Below are 24622 nucleotides of genomic sequence, written 5' to 3'. Positions count from 1 at the left end.
CCCACCCCACTAACCTGCTTTCCAGCTCTGTTCTCCTGTGCAGGGCAACCAAAGAAGACCCAGCCAATCAGCTGGGACTCAATGGGAGGCAGATAATAGATGGGGGCAGGGCCAGTCAGAGGTGGGATTTGCCAGTTCTCCGAACTACACAAAATTTCTGCTACAAGTTCTCGAGAACTTGTCAGAACCTGCTGAATACTACCTCTGTCTCTGGACCCAGTGACCGACCCATGTTGGATCCTGCAGAAACCTTTACATCAAACTGGCTGCCTAACAGAATAATATGCAACAGAGTCACTACTGTCTTATATATTGGCAGAAAAAAATCAGAAAATAAAATACAAGCTAAATAGTCAAGACCTTGTTGATGATCCAAACTCTGTAAAGGACCTTGTGATATTCATCTCAAATGATCTAAGTGCTAGAGCCCATTGTAACTACATAGCCAAAAATGCATTAAGAGTTGTTAACCTAATCCTACATAGCTTCTTCTCTAGTAATATCACACTACTAACTAGAGCATACAAAACATTTGCTAGACCTATTCTTGAATACAGCTCATAAGTCTGGAGCCCACATTACGTATCTGATATTAACACAATTGAAAAAGTCCACAAATATTTCACAAGAAGAGTTCTCTGTTCCACTACTCATTGCAGAATATCTTATGCCACCCGACTTGAAACTCTAGACCTAGAAAACCTAGAACTATGCCGCCTTTGGTCTGATCTAAGTATAGTATATAAAATCATACATTGCAATGTCCTACCGGTCAACAAATACTTCAGCTTCAACCATAACAATACAGGAGCACACAATAGATACAAACTCAAGGTTAACCGCATCAAACTTGATTGCAGGAAATACGACTTCAGCAACAGAGTGGTCGAGGTCTGGAATACTCTACCCGACTCTGTGGTTTCTTCCCCAAACCCCAAAAACTTTAACCTTAGACTGTCTACTATTGACCTCACCCCCTTCCTAAGAGGCCTGTAGGGGGTGTGCATTAAGCACACCAACACGCCTACTGTCCCTGTCCTATTGTTTCTTTTATTTTTCTTATAAGTGTCTATCTCACAAATTCAAAACTATATTTATTCTTATACTTGTATCTTGTAAGCGAATGACAAATCAAATAAATACTAAAATACTAAATACTGTAATTAAAAAGAAACCCTTGATTCAGACTTTTTCCATTCAGTTTCTTCTATGCTCCAATGGACTTCATTTCCCAGAATTCCCCAGAAAGAGTGGCTACAATAATTAAGAATTGTGGGAAATATTGCTCAACGGGTTCAGCTGCAACAAGATGCTGTAAACGCAACAAATATCAGAAGACATCAGCTTCAGAAGCATTCAAAGATCCAGTTTGGGCAAGCTCCAAGCTATGGAGATTTCCCATTTGCATTAAAAATAATTAAATAGCACTGTGTGCAGAACACTTCTCTTACATTTGTCCTTCTCAATCAGTTTGATGGATGAGATTTGAATTTTGACATTTTTTTCAGAGGAAAGGGGAGTTTCAGTGAAGAAGCATGGTCTTCGGAGGTGGTATTCAGCAGGTTCTGATCAGTTCTGGAGAACCGGTAGCAGAAACTTTGAGTAGTTTGGAGAACCGGCAAATCCCACCTCTGACTGGCCCTGCCCCCATCTCTTCTCTCCCTCCCGAGTCCCAGCTGATTGGCTGGGTCTTCTTTGGTTGTCCTGCCCAAGAGAACAGAACTGGAAAGCAGGTTAGTGGGGTGGGGAGGGAATGGGGATTTTGCAATAACCTTCACCTACCACACCCACCAAGCCACGCCCACCAAGTCATGCCACACCCACCAAGCCATGCCCACAGAAGTAAAAAAAAAAATTGATACCCACCACAGGTGGTCTTCTTGTATTTCTTCGAAGTCAAGATAGTGGAGATACACCTGAGAACATTCTTTGCGTGTACAATCCACCCTGGAACCCTACAGCCTCCATGGCTTCTTTAAAAAAATCCATTACATCCCAGTTAGCTCTCAGGATTTCGCCCATCAAATTTGTTCAGGCGGGGAAATTATGTTACCAGAGACGCTACTGAGCGATGGAAAGAAAGGAACCAGAAGGCACCAGTTGCATCACCTCCAGCCAGAAAGGAAGCTCAAAGACGCCATCAAGAGGAATCAGAAAGAAATTCTCAAACACCTCCAGATTTATTTATTTTGTCGCCCAACAGAAGGGAAAACTATTCTGGAGAGATTATAAGGAAGATATCAGGGCAGTTCTGGTTTTGTAATCCAGGAAGCCCTTAACTTAAGACCACAACTGAGCCCAAACTGTATGTTGCGAAGTGAGAAATTTGTGAAGTGAATTTTGCCCCCATTTTACGACTTTTCTTGCCGTGTTTGTTAAGTGAATCACTGCAGTGGTGAGATTCAAAAAAATTTACTACTGGTTCTGTGGGCGTGGCTTGGTGGGTGTGGCAGGGGAAGGATACTATAAAATCTCCATTCCCTCCCCACTCCACTAACCTGCTTTCCAGCTCCGTTCTCCTGTGCATGGCAACCAAAGAAAACCCAGCCAATCAGCTGTGACTCAGGAGGCAGGGAATAGATGGGGGCAGGGCCAGTCAGAGGTGGGATTTGCCAGTTTTCCCAACTACTCGAAATTTCTGCTACCGGTTCTCCAGAACTGGTCAGAACCCACTGAATACCCACCTCTGCATCACTGCGGTTGTTGAATTAGTAACACAATGAAATGAATCCGGTTTCCCCTTTGACTTGCTCATCAGAAAAAGGGGATCATATGACCTCGGGACTCTGCAGCAGTCATAAGTGTGAGTCAACTGTCAAGCTGACCTTATTGGGCGGTCACACCAATACACCGACTGGTGCTTTCCATATAATACATTTTAAAGCATTCCAGAAAGCTCAGATTGATTCTGTGTATTCTTTTTCAAGTAACTCTCCTTGTAAAGAAGATAATTATAGAAAACACATTGCCCAATCCAAGGACAGCTTGAGAAGAACAATATGCTTGTCAAAACTCTGGAGGAACGCAGAGACGGCCTTGAAAAAATATGCAGCAATTATTAGTAAAACATGAGTTTAACCCAGGAAAACACGAACGTGTGAGAAAGAAGCACAAGGATGCCTTGAACTTATTTTGGTATAAGAGAGACGGAAGGAGGAATGCTCTGAGATTTTCAAGATTCTGTTTTTATAGTCTATATTCATAAAATAGAATAGAATTACAGAATAACGGAGTTGGAAGGGACCTTGGAGGTCTTCTAGTCCAGCCCCTTGCTCAATCAGGAAACCCCATCCCATTTCAGACAAACAGTTGCCCAAACTCTTCTTAAAAACCTCCACAAGGTGTCAGAGCAACCACAACTTCTGGAAACAAAGTCGTTCCACGGATTAATTGTTCTCATTGTTGGGAAATTTCTCCTTAGCCCTGGGTTGCTTCTTTCTTGGATAAGCTTCCATCTCTTCCTTCTTTGTTTTGTCTTCAGGTGTTTTGGGCAGAGGTGGGTATTCAGCAGGTTCTGACCAGTTCTGGAGAATCGGTAACGGAAAATTCCACATCTGACTGGCCCCACCCTTATTTATTCTCCGCCTCCCGAGTCCCGGCTGATTGGCTGGTTCTTCTTTTGTTGCCCTGCACAGGAGAACGGAGCTGGAAAGCAGGTTAGTGGGGTGGGGAGCGAATGGAGATTTTGCAGTAACCTTCCCCCTGGAAGTGGGAAGGAATGGGGATTTTGAAGTATCCTTTCCCTGTCACATCCACCAAGTCACGCCCACAGAACTGGTAGTAAAAATAAAATTTGAATCCTACCATTGGCTTTGGATGATAGGTTGACTCCACACAGCCCCTTCTTTGTGGCAGCCCCATAGCTATTGGAACCTTACAATAAGGAGTTTTTGTACTTCTTATGGTATCTGTTTCTTAACCTGCCCTATTTCAAAGGCTGACATAAACTGTAACACAAGTGTCCTAAGGCAAGTTCAGAGAAGACAGAAACGCTCTGACAGAGCAGAAGACATAATGCACCTAGAAAAACATTTAGGATCAAGGACTTATGCTATCCAAAAAGCTGTTATTCAGATGTGATTGAGAAACAATAGAAACAAGACCAACCGTGGCATGGAGAAGGAACATGATCTAGCTGCACACGTACACATTTTAGTAATATGGGGAGAGAATTGACCAACACTTCCTGTGCCAGTTACATATCTCTTTCTGACTAGCCAGAAAGCCTGCTAATTTCAGAATAAAGTCAAAATACAGTCTACCCCACAAAATTGCTACAGAAGAACTTTGTCTGTTGACGGTTAAGAGGGACAGGGTCAGATATCTTTCTCCATAAAGAGGAGGCTGGAAGTAGAGATTGTTGCCTAAGAAACCAAGTTAAAGAATATGAATTTCCCTCTTTAATATAAAGCAGGTTGCTCCCCAACCAGAGGTGGTATTCAGCAGGTTCTGACCAGTTCTGGAGAACCGGAAGTGGAAATTTTGAGTAGTTCGGAGAACCGGCAAATGCCACCTCTGACGGGAGATTTCACCGTATCCTTCCCCCGCCATGCTCAACAAGCCACGCCCACAGACCCGGTAGTTAAAAAAAAAAGTTGGAATCTCACCACGGTCCCAAACCCATTTTACAGAAGGGAACTTTGAGAGAAGCCCCAGCATTCAGTGAAACAATCTGACAAGGGTGCTTTTCAGCAGCCTAGTTTGTTTGAGTTTATTAAAAGTAAAGAAAGAAAACCAGAAAGCTTGATAATGTTTGTGAACGTAATTGTGCCAAGGAGCATCTCTGTCTGTCTGTCTGCCTGCCTATCTATCATCTATCTACAGTATCTATCTTCTTCTGTCCGTCTATATCATCTATCATCATGTATCTATTTATCTATCATTTATGTATCTTTCATCTATCTATCTATCTATCTATCTATCTATCTATCTATCTATCTATCTATCTATCTATCTATCCAATCTGTTTATCAATCATCTATCGTATTTAAAGAGCACCCATCTCCCTCATGGAGCCACTCTGGGCTGGGATCCCAACTTTATAGGGATGACATGAGAGCAGTCTTCCAATATCTCAGGGGCTGCCCCAAAGAAGAAAGGATCAATCTATTCTCCAAAGCACCTGAGGGCAGGACAAGAAACAATGGGTGGAAACTAATCAAGGAGAGAAGCAACCTAGAATTAAGGAGGAATTTACTGATAGAACAATTAATCAGTGGAACAACTTGACTCCAGAACCTCTGGGTGTTCCATCACTGGAGATTCTTAAGAAGAGACTGGACAACCATTTGTCTGCAATGGTATAAGATTTCCTGCTTGAGTAAGGAGCTGGACTAGAAGACCTCCAAGGTCCCTTCCAAATCTGTTAATCTATTATTCTGTTAAACAATATTAGTAAGATGGGAAGCTTGTGTGGTAGATTTGGCCAATGTTCTCCAATATTGGGAAAGCTGTTGAAGTGCCAGAGTCAACCTGTCATTACTCTCAATTCAGGGACGGCCAACCTGTGGCCCTCCAGATGTTGATGAATTATAACTGTCCACATTCCACATTATTGGCCTTCTTAGCTGTGATTGAAGAGGGCAGTTCAGCAGCATCTGGTATGCTACTGATCCCATTTGCTTGTTCTAAATTTTTTTATTTGGCTGATCTGATGTCCTGAAATTACAGTGTGTTGTTCCTAGAATGTGCCTTCACCAATATTCCTCACTTTCACCGATATCCATTTGTTCCCTAAGATTATTTTGAAATCTATATGCCTTTTGTAAGTAACAGCCACTGAAGTATATATCTTAGATGATTTTGAGGTGGATCTATACAAGGATGATATCTCCATCGAGGAGTTGATTACTTCACTCATGTTGTACACAATGCCGACAGAAGAGAATATTTGAATCTCAGAGTTGAACCGTGGTGTTCTCCGAGCTTGGTTGTTTCCTTGCAGACGTTCCATTACCAAAGTAGGTAACATCATCAGTTTTAGTCACCATGATGTAAAAAAGATGTTGAGACTCCAGAAAAAATGCAGAGAAGAGCAACAAAAATGATTAGGGGACTGGAGGCTAAACATGTAAAGAATGGTTGGAGGAACTGGGTATGTGTAATCTGATGAAAAGAAGGACTAGGGGTGACATGATAGCAGTGTTCCAGTATCTCAGGGGCTGCCCCAAAGAAGAGGGAGTCAAGCTATTCTCCAAAGTACCTGAGGGCAGGACAAGAAGCAATGGATGGAAACTAATCAAGGAGAGAAGCAACTTGGAACGAAGGAGAAATTTCCTGATAGTTTGAGCAATTAATCAGTGAAACAACTTGCCTCCAGAGTTGTGAATGCTCCAACACTGGAAGTTTTTAAGAATAGATTGGATACCCATTTGTCTGAAGTGGTGTAGTGTTTCCTGCTTGGACTAAAGGACCTCCAAGGTCTCTTCCAACTCTGCTATTTGATTTGATTCTATTGCCTTTATAAATAACTCAAGGCAGCAAGCATACCTAATGCTCCTTCTTCCTCCTATTTTCCCCACAACAACAACCCTGTGAACTGGCTCATAAATCAGTGCTAGCATCATTGGTAATGAAACATCTGCAAGAAAACCTCCATGCTCAAAGACCATCAAGAACCCCACAGTTGCACATAATGTCCTACCTTACGAGGCACTACTCTCCTTCCCCGTCTCTTCTCCTCTCCTCACTACTTTTATGACAGTTATCTTAGGTAACCACAACATGGGTCGGCATTGTTCTTTACCAGGGGATTCTATTTGGGTGAACTGGTAGTTCCGAAGATCTGCAGGGAGCGAACCAGTTCGCTCCAACGATCAGCTGTTGGGCCCAGTCTAGTCTGTGCTTTATTTCCGGGTTTTCCAGCTCAGCTGCTTTGCACGGCACAGCAGATTGCCACACTTCAGCTGTTTTACATACAGACTAGACTGGGCCCAACAGCTGATCGTTGGAGCGAACTGGTTCGCTCCAACAATCAGCTGTTGGGCCTAGTCTAGTCTGTGCTTTATTTCCAGGTTTTCCAGCTCAGCTGCTTTGCACGGCACAGCAGATTGCCGCACTTCAGCTGTTTTACACACAGGGCTTGCAGCAGAAGGTGAGTTGCAAATGCGCATGCGCAAGGCGCACATTTGGCATACGTGCACAAAGCACATGCTCAGCAAACCAATTGTTACACTGGTTGAGTCCCATCCCTGCTCTCTACGTGGTGCTTTAAAGCTGCAGAATTACCAGTTTTATACACAGAATGCAGGTACCCATGAGGGCACGCTACTGATCTGAGGAGGGAAGATTAGGCTGGAAAATCTTCTCTAGGGATTGCAAAATGAACTAGGAGGAAGTAACTTCAGCTTGGCTGATAAGATCGGCTTGTAAATTTGAACAAAATGTGGCAACACACACCCAAGGGGGAGAACAGGGTATCCCTATTTCTGCATTCTCCAAGGAATTGGTGATTTTGAAAAAGTGAGCAAGAATAAAATAACAAACACCAGACACGTAAATAGGAATAGGATGTGTGGTACCAATATTCATGGTACTACCACATCCATATGTACCTACTTATATAGTAAATTGTCCCAATAATCAACTCCTGATGGTGACTATGAAGGAGACATTGAGTATCATTCACTCTGTGACATCCTCAAACTCATCATCTCAACAACATCCTTGTTTAAATCTCTGAACTGAGCTGAAGGTCTAACATACCTGGAGAAGATAGACAAAACGTTTTGGATAGAACAGATATTCTGAGTTTCTGTTCTGACCTAGGCTTCCTCAATAGCACAAAGCTGACTCCTCGTTCCAATAAACTCCTTTTGTTTAGTTTACAGTGAATTCCTCTCCAGCAAACTCCCGGCCAACAGTCTTTCAAGATATTTCACAATTACAGACCTTTATCAGACTTGGAGAGTTGCCAGGCCGATATCTTTCAGATGCCACACTGTAGCAGACAATATTTGGCAAGAATGCAGGAACAGATCTTCACCCAAATAAACTAATTGTCTTCTGCAAAACCCCACTCCCCTTTCGCTCCTCTTTTATTCCCTATGGGAGGGGCCATTCACCATCCACCTGTGGTTTTATCCCCGAGTCGACCTATTTTCCTTAACTGTTCCCTTCTGGCAGCTCTGCACATGTGCACACTGGGAACAGGCTCCATCTGTTCTTCTGCCCCACTGATGTCCGACTCTGAAGGTGGCTGATAACTGTCAGACAGCCCTGGCCCCATCTCTGCCTCCGATGCAGAGCCCTCGTCAGAGCCTTCCCCAGACTCCAGGACTGGCCCATGTTCCTCCCCAACCTCCTCACTGTCTGAATGGGGCAAAACTCACTCAACTGTCTTGCTTTTAGCAATGGAAATGTTGGGCTCCCCAGTAATCATGTGTGGTCATAAGTCGAGGACCCACAAAAGAGGGCAGAATTCTACTAATGAGTAGGAATATATTCCAACCAGCACTAAACTTCTGGAGACCACAAAAGCAGAAATAAAATTAAGCCTTGATTTGTTCATGCCTTTTAGCCTTTGAGAAGTATTTTGGGGTAGATCTATATACTGTATATAAAAGCGAAATACCCCTCACGCATCATCACAAAATCTCCAGAACCATAAAGCCTACAAACTTGAAATTTGGCACGTATGTTCCTCTTGGCTTCTAGGTGCTCGCTAAGAAAGGATTTTTCAAAATGACCATCAGAGCATTAGTATTTCCTATATTATTGTTATTAACATGCTCTGATGCTAAAGAGTTCTACTCCTCCTCCCTACCTGAAAAGAAATCTGTTCCAAATGCAAAACACAAGCAGAGGAGAGGAGTTTCATTTTTAGTTTCACAGCACCAAGCAGCTTTAGTACAGAACAGTTGAGCTAAGCCACACCCAGGCTCCTTGCTGTCTCCTTCTTGCTCACACAGCAAATACTGTTTCAGTTTCCACACAGCCCTCAACTCTCACACACACTGACAGGACGCTAGCCAGGTGAATACCAATGGATGCTGGTAGGCAGAGGCAGAATTTTTTTCCCCCTTATTTTCCTCCTCCAAAACTAAGTCCGATCACAGAGTTTCATAGCGAAGCACGGGTATCCAGCTAATATTTAAATAAACGGGTGTCTTCTCCTTTGCAATGGGAAGAAATCTGCACTGGGTTCGTTTTTTGTAACGGGCTGTAGGCACGCAGAAACCAAAGCCCTCACCCAACCCCATGTCCTTTTAAAATAAAAATGATCTAACTGAGTTGACCTTGTACCCGGGAAAGATTTTGTGTTCTCTGCAATTGATGGGAGCGGAGAGGCCCAATCCTTCTCCCTTTCTAGCCTGACTCCACAAGGCCTTGAAAAAGGCTATCCTTCTGCTTTAATTCCTCCCTTTCCGTCTCCATGTGGCTGCTTTGCAAACATATTTATAGATAGATTTTTTTTTCCCCATAAAAGAATCCAAGGAGGCGATCAATAAAAACGTGACCAGTTCACACAGCGAGCAAAGAGTGTTCACTTGAAAACCAAGCACAGAACGACAGACGAATAAGCCAGCCGTGTTCCCTTTTTAAATCGTTCTTCTTAGATACATATGGTGAAAATACGCCAATAGGCAAAGGTATTCTAAATAGTGGGGCCACCACTAAAAAGCTCCGGGAGCTATATGGGTATCTTTAAGGTTCAAAATGAAAATATATCGTTTTCAAAATGGAATCAAATTGGCTCTTTGTCTCTTGCTGAACTTCTTTTTCAAGCTTTACACAGGAATGTCTCAAATTGAGCGCTTTGTGTTTCAGATATTTTGAATTCCATTGTTTATTTTTTGAACAGCCATATTTATTTTTATTTTAATATAGATATATAAAAGCGAAAAAGCACTCATGTATCATCATAAAATCTTCAGAACCGTAAAGCCTACAAACTTGAAATTTGGCACGTATGTTCCTCTTGGCTTCCAACTGCTTGCTATGAAAGGATTTTTCGAAATGACCATCAGAGCATTGGTATTTCCTATATTATTATTATTATTATTATTAACATGCTCTGATGCTAAGGAGTTCTATTTCCCCTCCCCACCTGAAAAGAAATCTGTTCCAAGTGCCAGTTGCCAAATACAAGCAAAACACAAGAAGAGGAGTTTCAGTTTCAGTTTTAGTTTCACAACAGCAAGCACTTTAGTACAGAACAGTTGAGCTAAGCCACGCCCAGGCTCCTTGCTGTCTCCTTGCTCACACAGCAAATACTGTTTCAGTTTCCAAACAGCCCTCAACTCTCTCACACACTGATAGGATGCTAGTCAGATGAATACTGATGGATGCCGGTAGGCAGAGGCAGAATATTTCCCCCTTATTTCCCTCCCAAAAAACTAAGGTGCATCTTACACTCCAGAGCGTCTTGCCCGATCACATAGTTTCGTAGTGAAGGACGGGTGCCCTGCTAGTATAGATATAGATAGCCAAAGTCATGCATTTAGTCTGTGTGCATTTAAGCTATAAGAAGACTTCCTTTTATTATAGAAGCTTTGATTCTTTCTCCCTGGCGTAATTTGTTTTTTGAACAATTGACCAGTCAATTTATAGTCCAATCTTTGTAAAGCACCGCTATTCTGAGAACAATAAAGTAATGTAGCCTGTATAGATCCAATGTTTATGCCCGTTATAAAAATAAACCAACTAACTGCAACTGTGATGCTTTCAGAATAAAACAAGTGGAATGGTCAAGAATGATCAAGTTTGACACTAAGTGGTTTTTTTTATAAATATGAACAAATCATGGCATAAACTCACAATCAGCTCCACTTAAATAAATAAGTATTCGCAAAAATCAAAAGCGAACAATTCGGCAGCGATTATTGTAGTCCCAAATCCATTTTAAAAATGTATTTCTGCTAAATGGGCCAACAGAATCTCAAGCAGCTGAACTTGATGTGGTGGTTTACAGTAAAGAAACAATCCTTTAACCAAAATTTGCTTGCAATTAATAGCATCATCACAAAACATACAGATAGAGCTACAGTACATTGCCACAGATCAGCAATCAAGATGTTTGGTTCCCATCATCCAGCCCCAGCCCACAGCAAATTAGGAGAGATTATGCGGAGCTGCAATCTGATAAAATTAAGGCAGAAGATTAAAGAAAGCTATCTGAGGTGCTGAACCCCGTCTGAGCCTTAAACAGATGTAAACATTTTAAAATGTAGCCCCACCAACTTAAAATTACGGGATCGTGCAACCAATTGTAGCAATAATCCAAATGAACAGCAAGCAAGATCTATGAATGCATTAAAACAAATGATAAAATCTTATAGACATCTATTAGAATTTAAATTGGAGGAGGAACAAGTCAAAGAAACGATGATTGCTTGGGGAAAAAATTTGGATATAGGATTGATTTAGAAAAATGGCAAAAATTGTGGTCTCGGAATTATAAAATGACAGTATCAACTGCATATAAAGAAAGTTTGTATAAGATGTTTTACAGGTGGCACTTACCCCCGACGAGACTTGCAAGAATGTTTAAGAATAAATTGGATAAATGCTGGAAATGTCATCAGATACCTGGTTCATATTACCATAGGTGGTGGACATGTTCGGACGCGAAGAAAGATTGGGCTAAAATCCACACATGGTTGGAAAAAAATGATAAAACAATATATAGACTTTAAACCAGAGATCTTTTTATTGGGAGTCATACCGGACATATACAATAAAGAACTGAAATATTTGATTGTAAATGTTTTAACAGCGGCTAGAATTGTATTTGTGAAGAACTGGAAAAATGACAAAATACCTATGTTGGAGGAAGTTATCAAAAAAATTATGGACTGTGCTGAAATGAGTAAACTGACATTTGAAATTAGAGAATAAGAAGACAAGCAATTTTATATGATATGAGATTTGTTTTATCAATGGTTGGATAAAAAGGCATGGTAATGTAATAGACTAGATAATTTTGTGATAGAAATTTAATAGACTGATATAAAACATAATATAGATATATATAACCACTGGTTGAAAGTATAACACAAATTTTAAGATAAAACTTGGAACATTTCATATAAAATGATGGAATAAATAGTTTAGTCACGGATGATTAATAACTGATAAATATTTATAAGCATATGTTAGTTTGACAATATGAAGGCTGATACGAGTTGTGAGCAAATGACTACAAAAGGATAACACAAAAGATATGTAACCAACTGACACACTGTATGTATATAAAATGGGTTTTTATTGGGTGTTATTTACTGATATGTGTCATGTTAAAATTAAACATTGTTGCAACTACTGTTTCTTCGGATTGTTTGATTGGGTTTTAATATTGTTTTTCAACATAGACAGGCAAGTGATTTTGATTTAGACAGCCTGCAATTCTTTGAAAAAACACGCAAATAAGCCAACATTCAAATCTGCAAAGAGATAAATAAAAATAGGACAGAACACAACTCTCTTAAACCATACTGGGGGCGTTTCAAAACCACACATCAAACCCAAGTGAGTGAACTTGAAAATACAGACATCATTTCTACCATAAAGTCTCAAATTTTCAGCCGATATGTGGCAGAAACTGAATAAGCCTGCCTTTTGACCCACAATACAAATGAGGAATTGCTAATGTACAACTCACAAGGGAGCTTGATGTTCCAATTTCTTAAGATTACAATTATCCAAAACTGGCCAATTAACGCTGGTTTTTGTTGTTGTTATTTAAACAAAGAACAGGCCACTTCCTTCTAACTTTGCTGAATACTATCCTATCCAAAATATGATTGGCGTTTTCCTCCCCTTACAGTGCTAATTTAACAGTTGCAACATATTTTGCATCATTACTCACACTTATTTTATTTTTTATATTAATAAATCCTGCACAGTTGTAGAAGATAACAAGAGCTTTCATAAATCTGAAATGTAAGAAACTTGTGAGTCTTTTTTTTCTTATTTTTTAATTTCAGGCTAGTTAAGGATGATGATTTCACAGAATCTGAATTATAAAAAAGAACAAGAGAAAAGGGGATTTAAAATATTTCTTGGAGACTTTAGTCAGGTTTCAGAATAGGTTTCAGTCAACCGGAGGAAAAACTATAATACTTTTGTTCCACAGATGTGTCAACAATCAGAAAAAAACCCTGAAAGTTCTTAAGAAAATCTAGGTCAATTCAGAGGTCTAAAATTATGTCCAAAATTGTAAATATGCCATTAAGAATATTCACAAGAATGGTATTTAGATATCCTGATCCATCATTGTCCCAAACACTCACTATTCAAATAATATTTCATTAAACAGTTCTAGCTCATAACTATTGATTGTCCAGCCCCAAAAATTTTTTGAGAGAGAATGTTTTATATCTTTGTATTTAATTTCTATTTAAAATGCTTCAGAATTAGGGTTCATTTTTGCTTCATTGGGGGCGGGAGCCAGTTTTTAACTCATTAAGACCTTCCAAAACCAAACAAAACATTAAATTGCAATCTTTTCCTCAGGAACAAACTTTTTTTCCCCTAAAAAACTTCCCTTCCTAAAAGCTGTAACACCCAGAAATTAGCTTAAAGTGAACATAGCAGATAGCAACGATGATGAAGATGATAATAATCATTCATTAAACTTGCCATAATGTGGTGGTCCTGCCCGGAGACTCAAAAATATTGGCTAAAAATTAAAAAATGGCTGCAAGAGATCACTAATGAACAAATAGAATTAGAACCGGAATTATTCTTATTGGGGATATGTAAAAAGAAATACAGGAGAAATACAAAATATATAATATTACATATTTTAACGGCAGCTAGAATTGCTTGTGCCCAGTGTTGGAAACATACATGTATACCACCAGATGAACTGATTATCCAAAAAATAATGTCTTGTGCTAAGATGGATACATTAACTTTGATGTTACAAAAAAAGGAGGAGTCTGAGTATTATAGGATTTGGGGGAAATGGTATGACTGGACTGAGCTAAAATAGATGGACGATGAAAAATTAATGATAAGCAACATATAGTCAAATGCTTACATTTGCATAAACTGTATATATTTGTAAATAATGCACAAAATAGTACTATAAGATGAATGCCACAAACTGTTCATGTCAAGGTATTTACACTTTTTGTTTGTTTTTAAAGATATGAAAGATTAATAAAGTTTATTTTAAAAAATTGCCCCATTCTCCACAACTCTTCTCATATCAGGGCTTTACTCCGGCTGAGAGAAGTTTATATATCAAGCAAGCCAAGGAATAATAAAAAAAAAAAAATTACTGGGAGATTCTGGCGTTAGTTATGAACAGCCAAAGTTCCCTCTTCAAATTCCCACACTCCAGTCCCACAGACTGCAGCCGGTTCTGCCCTTGGCAGGGGCGCAGAGTTTGAGCAGAAATCCCCGAGGGAACATCTGTTGACGTTCTTCTCCTGACAAACAAGCCGGGCGGTTACATTAGCCTCCCATATTCCCGAGTTAGGAGAAAGTTCTGAAAAAGTTCTTGTGGCCGAGACAACTTTCGCGCCCCCGCCCCCCTCTCTTTCTCTCTCTCTCACTCTCTCCGTTCCGCGGGCATCAGCGGGGAAAGTTTAAACGCTCCGCGTTCAGGAGCTCTTCTGGTCCCGAAATTTGGGGGGGAAACTTCTTAAGTTTTATGAGGCAGTTTCTCCACCACCCCCGCCCCCCGCCCCCCTTCCTCCATAGGAAGGCTATGGAGGGGACGGAAAGAACAGCTGCAAAACGACTGCCTGGGAGAATCCTGCTTTGGCGAGCCAGCGTGTTTTTAAGGAGGAACGAGGGCATTACATTATTGCTACTTACTTTTATTACTATTAGGTTAGGTTAGGTTAAGTTAGGTTAGGTGAGGTGAGGTGAGGTGAAGTGAGGTGAGGTGAGGTGAGGTTAGGTTAGAACAGAACAGAACAGAACAGAACAGAACAGAACAGAACAGAACAGAACAGAAGAATAAAGTAGAGTAGAATAGAAGTTAAGTAAAGTAGAGTAGAATAGAACAGAACAGAAGTAGAGTTGGATAGAAGTAGAGTAGAGTAGAATAGAACAAAACAGAAGTCGAGTAGAGTTGAATAGAAGTCGAGTCGAGTCGAGTCGAGTCGAGTCGAGTCGAGTCGAGTCGAAGAGAAGAGAAGAGAAGAGAAGAGAAGAGAAGAGAAGAGAAGAGAAGAGAAGAGAAGAGAAAATAGAATAGAATAGAATAGAATTCTTTTATTGACCAAGTGTGATTGGACACACAAGGAATTTGTCTTTGGTGCAAGTGCTCTCAGTGTACATAAGAAAAAATAAAATACATTCATCAACTATCATTACTAAGTTACTGTTATCATCATCATCATCATCATCATCATCATCATCATGATTGTCATCATCATCATCATCATGAGCAAACTCGGAAAGAATAGTTATTCCTGATTTGAAAAAAAGATTCAAACATTGCATTTCTCCTCCCCAATGCACCCGTGGAACCAACACCATTAAAAAAAACTTTGATTTTTCCTCCAAACTCTCAATACACTTTTCATATGGGGGGGGGGGGAGGAGATACTGCAAAGAGACACGTCCATACGATACCCCCACCCCTTCAATATATGGGAGTGACATAAAATCGAGACAATTATAGGAATCTGTTTTTTATAGCTGTTTAGGGTACAAGTCGAGAGGAAGGGGGTGCAACAGACCCTCCAATCTCTCACCTTTGGAGATACCCACACACACACACTCCCAGAGCTGTCTTAAACGCATGGGCCGGATGGGCCCTTGCCCATGGGCCCCACAAGCATAGGGGCCCCATACTAATCTGTGTACGTTAACCCTTCCATGCACCTTGTACCATATCAATACAGCAACGGTATGGCTCACTGAGTATTACTCTGTTTTTTGTATTGTTCAAATATTTATCATGTTGCTTACTTAGTTGTTGCTCCGCAGCTTGTTTTTTAATGTTTCAACCCCGAAGGGCTAACAAAATAAATCTATGTTTAATTTGACCGACCATTTACATTTTGATGAGTAGTTGTGTGTGAGTTGTATTGCACTGTATTGTGTTTGGGGGGAGAGTGGGGTGCACGAAGGGAGGCTCAGCCAATCTCACCGTACACTTGTTTCTACTCTGACAGTAAAGGTTTGGGCTGAATTGTCGTCGCGGGGGGGAGTACACTGCTTTGCCCGGGGGTCCCCATAAGGCTATTAAGACGGTCCTGCCCACCCACTACCCCACCCCCAAAGCCCCACTTCTCCACGCGGTCAAGAAAAAACAAACAAACCACGGGGTTGGCTAGTAGGGGAAGCGCTTCTTTGGAACAAGGCCAACCATCCGGAGAAGCCAGACACCGGTTGCCATCAAGGAACGTCCGGATTGTCCGGGAGAAAAGGAGGAGGAGAGAGGCTTGTCCTGCCTTTGCTCCCTCGCCCCAAACACGCGCAGCAAGTCTGCAAGCGAGGCGGGACGAGCGGATCGGCGAAGTTTTGGATAGCGCCCTGCCCGGTTCGTCCTTTCAATGCAAGGCGCCCCCCGCCCCACTCCCCACGAACCGAGGCTGCCTCTGCGCTTCACCTGGCTTCGCCCCACCCCCACCCCGGATCTTAGCATCTCCCGCCGCCTCCCCCCCCCACCCCCACCCCCTTTCCCTCTGAGGAGCAGCGCTCCTCTTCCAAGCGGAGGAAGCGCGGTCCGGCCAAAGGGCGAGCTCGCCACGATTTCCACTCCACCCGCACCCGCACCTGCACCCCCACCCCCCCTCCCGCCGCCGCGTCCCTTGGCGATCTGCGAAAGTGGTTCGCGGCCGCAAGCTCCACTTTACCCGGCTGGCTTGGCTGTCCTCGGAGCCCGGGAGGTGTCGAGTCGCCCTATGATCCGCTTTGCTGGGTCGGTCGGTCGGGAAAGGAGGCGCGAACGGCGCGCAAGACGGGCGGTAGCTCCGGGTTGGTTGGTTGCTTTCCCACGCGTGCTCTGGCTCGCCGGCGCTGGCTTGTTTGCTCGCTCACTGTCCGTGGCGCGATCGATTGGCTTCCCTTCTCTCTCTCTCTCTCTCTCTCTCTCTCTCTCTCTCTCGCCTCTCTCTTCTCTCTCTCCCTCCCTCCCTCTCTCTTTCTCGATTGGATTCCCCTGTCTCGCTCGCTCGCTCTTCTCTCTTTTTCTCCCTCTCTCTTTCTCTCCCCCTCTCTCCTCTCTCTCTTTCTCTCCCTCCCTCCTTTTCTCTCTCTCTCCCTCTCTCTTCCTCTCTCTTTCCCTTTCTCCCTCCCTCCTTCTCTCTCTCTCCCTCTCTCTCTCTTTCACTCTCTCTCTCTTTCTGTCACTCCCTCCCTCTCTCTCTCTCTTTCTCTCTCTTTCTCTCCCTCCTTCCCTCCCTCCCTCCCTCTCTCTCTCTCTCTCTCTCAAGGCCGTGGTGAAATCTCTTAGCCGGTGCGACTGGCGAGACAAACAAGCTCGCCAGGCGAAGGGCCAAAAGCGCCCCCGGAGGTGGCGAGACGGGACAGGAGATCGCTCCCAGCAGGAAAAGCGGAGGGTGACAATTGCTGGAGGGAGCCCAGAGGAAAGGATCGGCGGATCGGCCAGATTGGGGTTAGCTAGCGCTGGTCTCTTTCTCCGCACGCATATATATATAGCGTGTATATGAGCGCACATTAATATAGACGGCGCTTAATGCGGGGTGGGTGGGCTTGAACGAGCTCCCAAAGATCCGGGACTGGGAAGCGGTGGGCGGGCATCGAATCGCTTTCCTTGGCCACCCTCGGCTGCTCTTCCTTAAGGCACCGCCGTTCCTCTCCCCCCTTTGCAGCAACTGTCCACCCCCGGGCGATGATCCCCTGTCCGCAGCTGAGTCCGGAGGCGGCGCCGGGCCTCGCTCCGTCCCCTTCTTCCCCGCCTTCCGCTTTCCAACGTGCGGCGATCGGGATTGTAAACAAGAGCGCCCGGCCGTTTCTCCCACCACGCGAGCTGGAAAGGGCCGCGTCTAAGCCCGCACGGAGCCGCCGCTGGATCCCCGGATCCCTTTCGATCGTTTATCTTCCCTTCCTCCTGCCCCCGCTGGATCCCCGGATCCCTTTCGATCGTTTCTTCCCCTGCCCCCCGCTGGATCCCCGGATCCCTTTCGATCGTTTCTTCCCCCGCTGGATCCCCGGATCCCTTTCGATCGTTTCTTTCCCTGCCCCTGCTGATCCCCGGATCCTTTCGATCGTTCTCCCCCTTCCCTCCTGCACCCCCCCTTTTCTATCTGATCCGGCGCTGTCAGGCAGGCTTGAGGGGGGGGAACCACGGCAGAAAACGATCGCGAGCGTGGACCAAATAAGAATTAAGAAGAGCACTGTTTTGCTCTTCCGAACCCTACGAAGGGTATTATTAATAGTAATACTTATTTTTATAAGTATTGTTAAATAATTATTAACAGATAAGTGCGCCATAATTACGATTCTTCTGTGGTTTCGTAGGCTGAACTTTTACCACTAATGCCTTTAGTTCAAAGTGACTTCTTTCAAGTGGAGACAAGAAGAATGCAGCCCAAACTACAATACTCTCTGCTTTGTTGTTGTTGTTAGTTGAAAAGTTGTCCTACTCAATCGTGACCCCGTGGACAACATTCCTCCAGGCCTTCCTGTCCTCTACCATCTGCCAGAGTCCATTTAAGCTCACTGCTTCAGTGACTCCATCGTCCCCTTCTTTTGCCTTCAATCTTTCCCAGCATTAAGCTCTTCTCCAGAGAGCCCTTCCTTCCTTCTCATGAGGTGGCCAAAGTCTTTGAGTTTCATCTTCAGGATCTGGCCTTCTAAAGACCAATCAGGGTTGATCTCCTCTAGGACTGACTGTTTTGATCGCCTTGCAGTCCAAGGGACTCTTAGGAGTATTCTCCAGCACCAGAGTTCAAAGGCCTCCATTCTTTGGCTCTCAGCCTTCCTTACGGTCCAACTTTCACAGCCATACATTGCAACTGGGAAAACCATAACCTTGACTTAACCGCTTTTGTTGGCAGGGGGGGTGTCACTGCTTTTTAGTGTGCTGTCTAGATTTGCCATAGCTTTCCTCCCCAGGAGCAAGCCTCTTTTCATTTCTTGGCTGCAGTCCCCATCTGCGGTGATCTTGGAGCCCGGGAAAATAAAATCTGTCACTACCTCCGTTTCATCCCCATTTATTTGCCAGGAATTGAGAGGACCGGATGCCATGATCTTAAGTTTTCTTCTGCTTAGTCAAAGTAAATGTATTTATTTTATTTCCATTGGTCTGCAGGTCGTCCTTGACTTATGACCACAATTGAGCCCAAAATTTCTGCTGCTAACATTTGTTAAGCGAGTTTTGCCCCCATTTGCCCCCATTTTCCTGACACCTTGTTAAGTGAATCACTGCATTTATTCAATTAGCAACAGGGTTGTTGAATGAATCCAGATTCCCCCATTGACTTTGCTTGTCAGAAAGTCGAAAGTGACCTTGAGATACTCCGACGGTCATAAATATGAATCAGTTTCCAAGTGTCTGTGAGTTTTGATCACAAGACTGTGAGGATGCTGCGAAAGTTGTAAGCGCGGAAATGACCATAAGTCACTTTTTTCAGTGCTGCTGTAACATTGAATGGTCACTAAAGGAACTGTTGTAAGTCGAGGACTGCCTGTATAATTTTTTACAAATAACTAAAGGTGGCAAACATATCCAACATGCTGTGGTGACCCAGGGCGTGACACAAAAATAACCAAGGCACAAAAATAGGATAAAGTTCCTTTAATGCCTTCAACTTGGCCCCAATGTCCAATTATCCTCGGCTGGAAATCAAAATCTTAAAGAAAACAGTTTACGGAGGGAGTAAATGTAGTCTGCACCCAAAGTAAGGTAAATTTGAAATTAAAAAAAAAACCACAGAAGCCACACTGAAGGAATTACTATGGCAGGAAAGGATGATTAATTGCAGATTTCTACCAGATAACGCTGCAACCACAGTTGGGAAGAAGCCAAAACACAGATAAGTTCCAACAATAATAATGCACACTTTGCTTCCAGCACTGGACCATGCGCAGTTTGTCCTTTTAAACAGTTCTCACAGCTGCAGCCCATGAAGGGGATCAGGGCCCCTTCCTCTCCCATAGACCACGCCATTCACGTTTCTCCCTTATCCTCTCCTCCCTGCATGCCCTAGGATGAAGAGGGAATGGGCCTGGGTCTTTCTCTGAATGCCCAACCGGCCTGTGCTCTTCCTCAGTTTCCTCCACAACCTCCAGAGCCACACTCCCACACCCTGTCAGCTGTTCTTCCTCTCCCTTAGACTCCAACAGGGGCATTGAAACCTGCTTTCCTCCTCCTGTTTACCTCACAACAACAACTCTGTGAGGTGGGCTGGGCTGAGAGTCAGTGGCTGGCCCACTGTCACACAGCTGGTTTCCATGGCTAAGGCATGACTTGAACTCGTGGTCTCTTGCTTTCTAGCCTGGAGCTTTAACCACCAAACCAAACTGGCTGTTTAAATGTACCTAAGAATTATGTGCTCCTTTTTTTGAAGACCTTGAAAACAATATAGGGAAAAAATTACACATGGTGGCTTTTGTTTTGTTAAAGGGCTTGTTTCTTCGTTGTTCTATAAATCCCTTTAAGTGCCTCCTTTAATTTTATTACAGGATTAAAAGTACAATTCCACTTATATTTTCTTGGTGCATGTGGCAAAACTTGCCCTGGAATTCTTTTATTATGCTTTTTATCGAAAGCAAAAATACGATTGGAGTGTCTAGTTGTCTTTTCAAACCCTCTAACTATTCTGGACTACATGCCTCATCCTCCACAGCCAACAAGTAACCATGAGCACTAAAAGTTCAGTGCAATGGTTCTCTGTCTTGACACCTTTTAAGATTTGCAGACTTCATCTCCCAGAATTCCCCACGCCAGCTGTGTGCAGTCTATCTTTCTATTCTGTCCCTCATTCAGAAACATAACAAATATTTCCCTACTCCCTCCTTTTGGTATATACAGATAGTCCTTGACTTACAACCACAATTGGGCCCAACATTTCTGTTGTGAAGCAAGGCAGCTATTAAGTGAATTTTGCTCCATTTTACGACCTTCCTTGCCACATTTGTTAAGGGAGTCACAAGTTAGTAAGTTAGTAACTAATTTACACAAGTTAGTAAGACAGTTGTTAAGTGAAATATCAGAAGATAATGACGTGACTCTGGGGCAGTGCAACCATCATAAGTACGAGTTGGTTGTCAAGCATCTGAATTTGGATCTCATTGTTCTGACCAAGGCTAACACAAGTCTCCCACAGTCTTTTGGGGTTAAGGCTGATAAGCACCCACCTTTATCTCCCTTGAAATGCTGCCAACAACTAAATTGCCAATTATTTGTACAAGGCCAAACGGAGCACAGAGTCAACACAGAGCTTCAGATTTTAAACTGACCAGAATGAACAAAGTTGCTTCCTGCAAAGGCTCATGTCCCTTTGCTCCTTTATGTCTTATGGGAGGGGACAATCATCTCCAAGCCTTACTCCTGAGTCGCCCCTTTTGTCTTAACTGTTTTTGCCTTCTGGCAGCTCTGTGCACGCGCACACTGAGAACAGGCTCCCCTTGTTCCTCTGCCTCGCTACTATCAGATTCTGGAGGCTCTAGAGTCAGCACATAACTCCCAGATGGTCCTAGCCCCATCTCTGTGTCGGAGACAGATTCATGGTCCGAGCCCACCCCAGACTCCAAGACGGGCCCATGTTCCTCCCCACTGTCCGACTCTGCTGCCAGCTCCACAGGCCGATGGCAGACTACAACACATAAAACCATGGAGAGGCTACAATGGCCATAAGTGTGAAAAACTGATTAAGTCACTTTTTTCAAGGCCGTTGCAACTTAGAATGGTCACTAAACGAGCTGTTGTAAGTCGAGGATTACCTGGGCAAGGGGGGAAAAGGAGGAAAATCTGAATGGAGATGGGAGATGAGGAAGGGACCAGCTTAATAGTAGGTACAAAAAGGTTTAAGTTCAGCAGGCAAGCAGCCCTCCCTAAACACTCCCTTACTACTCATCAGTCAAAGGACTCCACTGTGTTCAGTAGCAGATGTACATCAACTTTCACTTCCTCTTTAAGTGCTACCAGAATTAGGCTGCAAAACTGCAGATGTCGGAATTTGACATTTAAGTATCTTGTTGACTTCGTGTAGCAATCATCTGGAACCAGTAACTCAAGTCTCAAATAATACAATTTCTTAGATTTATATCCCACCTTAAGCTAGTGCAGGGGTGTCATACTCAGTTTCATCGAGGGCCACATCAGGGTTGTGTTTGACCTCGGAGGGCAGGAGGGATAGCAGTGGTAGGATTAAAAATCTTTTACTACTGGTTCTGTGGGTGTGGCGTGGCTTGGTGGGCATGGCAGGGGAAGGTTACTGCAAAATCTCCATTCCCTCCCCACCCCACTAACCTGCTTTCCAGCTCTGTTCTCCTGTGCAGGGCAACCAAGGAAGACTCAGCTGATCAGCTGGGACTCGGTGGGCAGAGAATAGATGGGGTGGGGCCAGTCAGAGGTGGTATTTGCCGGTTTTCTGAACTACTCAAAATTTCCACTACCAGTTCTCCATAACTGGTCAGAACCTGCTGAATACCACCTCTGGGGGGGAGGCATGGCCGGGGGTGGATGTGGCCATGGACTTGTGTCGGGGGCACCTGTGATGGCCAAGTGCAAAGCAGGACTTTCCTGAGACCCTCCCTCTCATTATAATCTTCCTTCCTTCCTTCCTTCCTTCCTTCCTTCCTTCCTTCCTTCCTTCCTTCCTTCCTTCCTTCCTTCCTTCCCCTCTTTCCTTATTTTTCATTGCTTGCTCTCTTCTTCTCTTTCCTTATTTTTCTTTGTCTTTCTTCTTTCCCTTTCTCCTTCTATTCATGCTTTCAGGTCTTTTTTCAATCTCTATGGCTTCTCTGATAATTCTGTGGCTGGGGTTTTCTATAGTGGCTAGGGTTTTGGTGCCATTGTGACTGGGGTTTTCTATAGTGGCTAGGGTTTTGGTGCCATTGAAGTCGATGCTATGACCTGTTGCTTTCATGTGTTGGACTAGTGAGGAAGTGTGTTCCAGCTTTTTTACTGCATTTTTGTGTTCATCTAGGTGGGTACTTATTCTTCTATTGGTCTGTCCAATGTATGTGGCCGGGCATGATGCACAGGGAACTTCATATATGCCTTGGTTTTCCAGGTCAATTTTATCTTTGGGGTTTCTTAGGATGGCTGCTATTTTTCTGTCTGTTTTGAAGGCAGTCTTGATGTGATGCCTGTGTAGTATCTTACTGATTTTGTCTGTAGTACCTCTTATGTAGGGCAGGACAGCTGTGCCATAGGTCTGTTCATATTCTAGGTCTCCATTATGTCTCGGTGTGTTTTTGTGGATCAAGCCGGTGATTTTGCTTTTGTGGAAGCCGTTGGCTGTCAGTACTTTAGTCAGGGTGCATAGTTCAGTCTTTATGTGTGTGTTGTCTGCCAGGTGTTTGGTTCTGGCAATTAGTGTTTTGGCCATGGAGTTTATCAGTGCTGGGTGGTGGTGGGATTGGGCATTGAGATAGCGGTTGGTGTGTGTTTTCTTCTGATATATGGTGTGTCCTAGTGTGCCATCTGTTTTTTGTAGATTAGTACATCTAGGAATGGTAGTTGTTTGTTTGTTTCCGTTTCCATGGTGAACTTGATTTTGGGGTGTGTGCTGTTTAGGTGTGTTAGGAAATTGTTTAGGTTTTCTTTTCCATGGGGCCAAATCACAAATGTGTCATCGATGTATCTTAACCATAGTTTGGGTTTGTGGGTGGCATTGGCTAGGGCTCTAGATTCAAATTCTTCCATGAACAGGTTTGCAATGATGGGTGACAGTGGTGATCCCATAGGGGCTCCTTCAATTTGCTTGTATCTTTGTCCTTTGTATATGAAATATGTGTTGGTTAAGCAGTGTTCTGCTAGTTCCATGAGGTGTTTAGCTGGTTGGTATTTATTTTTGATGATTTCAAGAGTTTCTTTTATCAGGACTTGAGTGAATAGTGAAACCACATCAAAACTTACAAGCAGATCTTCTTGTTCCATGTGTAGATCTTTGATCATTTCCAAGAGGTGGTATGAGTTTTGTACATGTGAAGCTGCTGCTTCAGCATGGGGCTGTAGCTGCTTTGCTAGGTATTTGACTAGGTTTTGTAGTGGTGCTCCTCTGGAGCTGACTATGGGTCTGAGAGGTATGCCTTCTTTGTGTATTTTTGGGAGGCCGTATAGTTTGGGGCATGTGGAAGATTTTTCTCTTGGGATGATCGTCTGTTGGATCTCTTTGCTCAGGTTGCTGGTTATGATTTTCTTCTTGGTTATTTTTTCCAGATATGTGGTTGGGTCCGTGTTTATGGGTTTGTATGTGGAGTCTTGGAGTAGGTTTGTCAATTTTGTTTCGTTGTCTTTTCTATCCATTACTACTGTGACATTCCCTTTATCTGCTGGAAGTATGATTATGCTGCTGTCGTTATATATATATATATATGTGTGTGTGTATGTTTGTAATGAGAGAGAGAGAGAAATACAGGTATACACATATTCATATATAATATACTTTATTTATTACAAACAATTCTACACAGCTCAGTCATAGCCCATCTGGGGCTGGAACAAACATTTCCTTACTCAACAAATAAAGTTTGCCTGTTGTTTTGTTTTATCTTTTGAAATTATAGTTTGTAATTATCC

At 43.2% G+C, this 24622-nt stretch overlaps 1 protein-coding gene across 2 annotated transcripts in view; it reads right to left on the bottom strand.

The window, feature by feature from the left end:
• The window catches only part of SOX5 (SRY-box transcription factor 5), a 1005438-nt gene extending 987696 nt beyond the window's left edge, over positions 1-17742 (bottom strand). For both annotated transcript variants that reach the window (XM_087935225.1, XM_087935226.1), the window contains exon 1: positions 16764-17742. The gene's annotated coding sequence lies outside the window, so the exon portion shown is untranslated. The remainder of the gene's footprint in view (positions 1-16763) is intronic.
• Positions 17743-24622: the final 6880 nt, after the last annotated feature.

The sequence above is a fragment of the Pseudonaja textilis genome, chromosome 5 (assembly GCF_049901715.1).
Source record: "Pseudonaja textilis isolate UNSWEBS1 chromosome 5, rPseTex1.2, whole genome shotgun sequence".
Classification (NCBI taxonomy): Eukaryota; Metazoa; Chordata; class Lepidosauria; order Squamata; family Elapidae; genus Pseudonaja; species Pseudonaja textilis.
The sequence above is the reverse complement of the archived record's forward strand: the minus strand, read 5'-3'. Positions and strand labels throughout refer to the sequence as shown.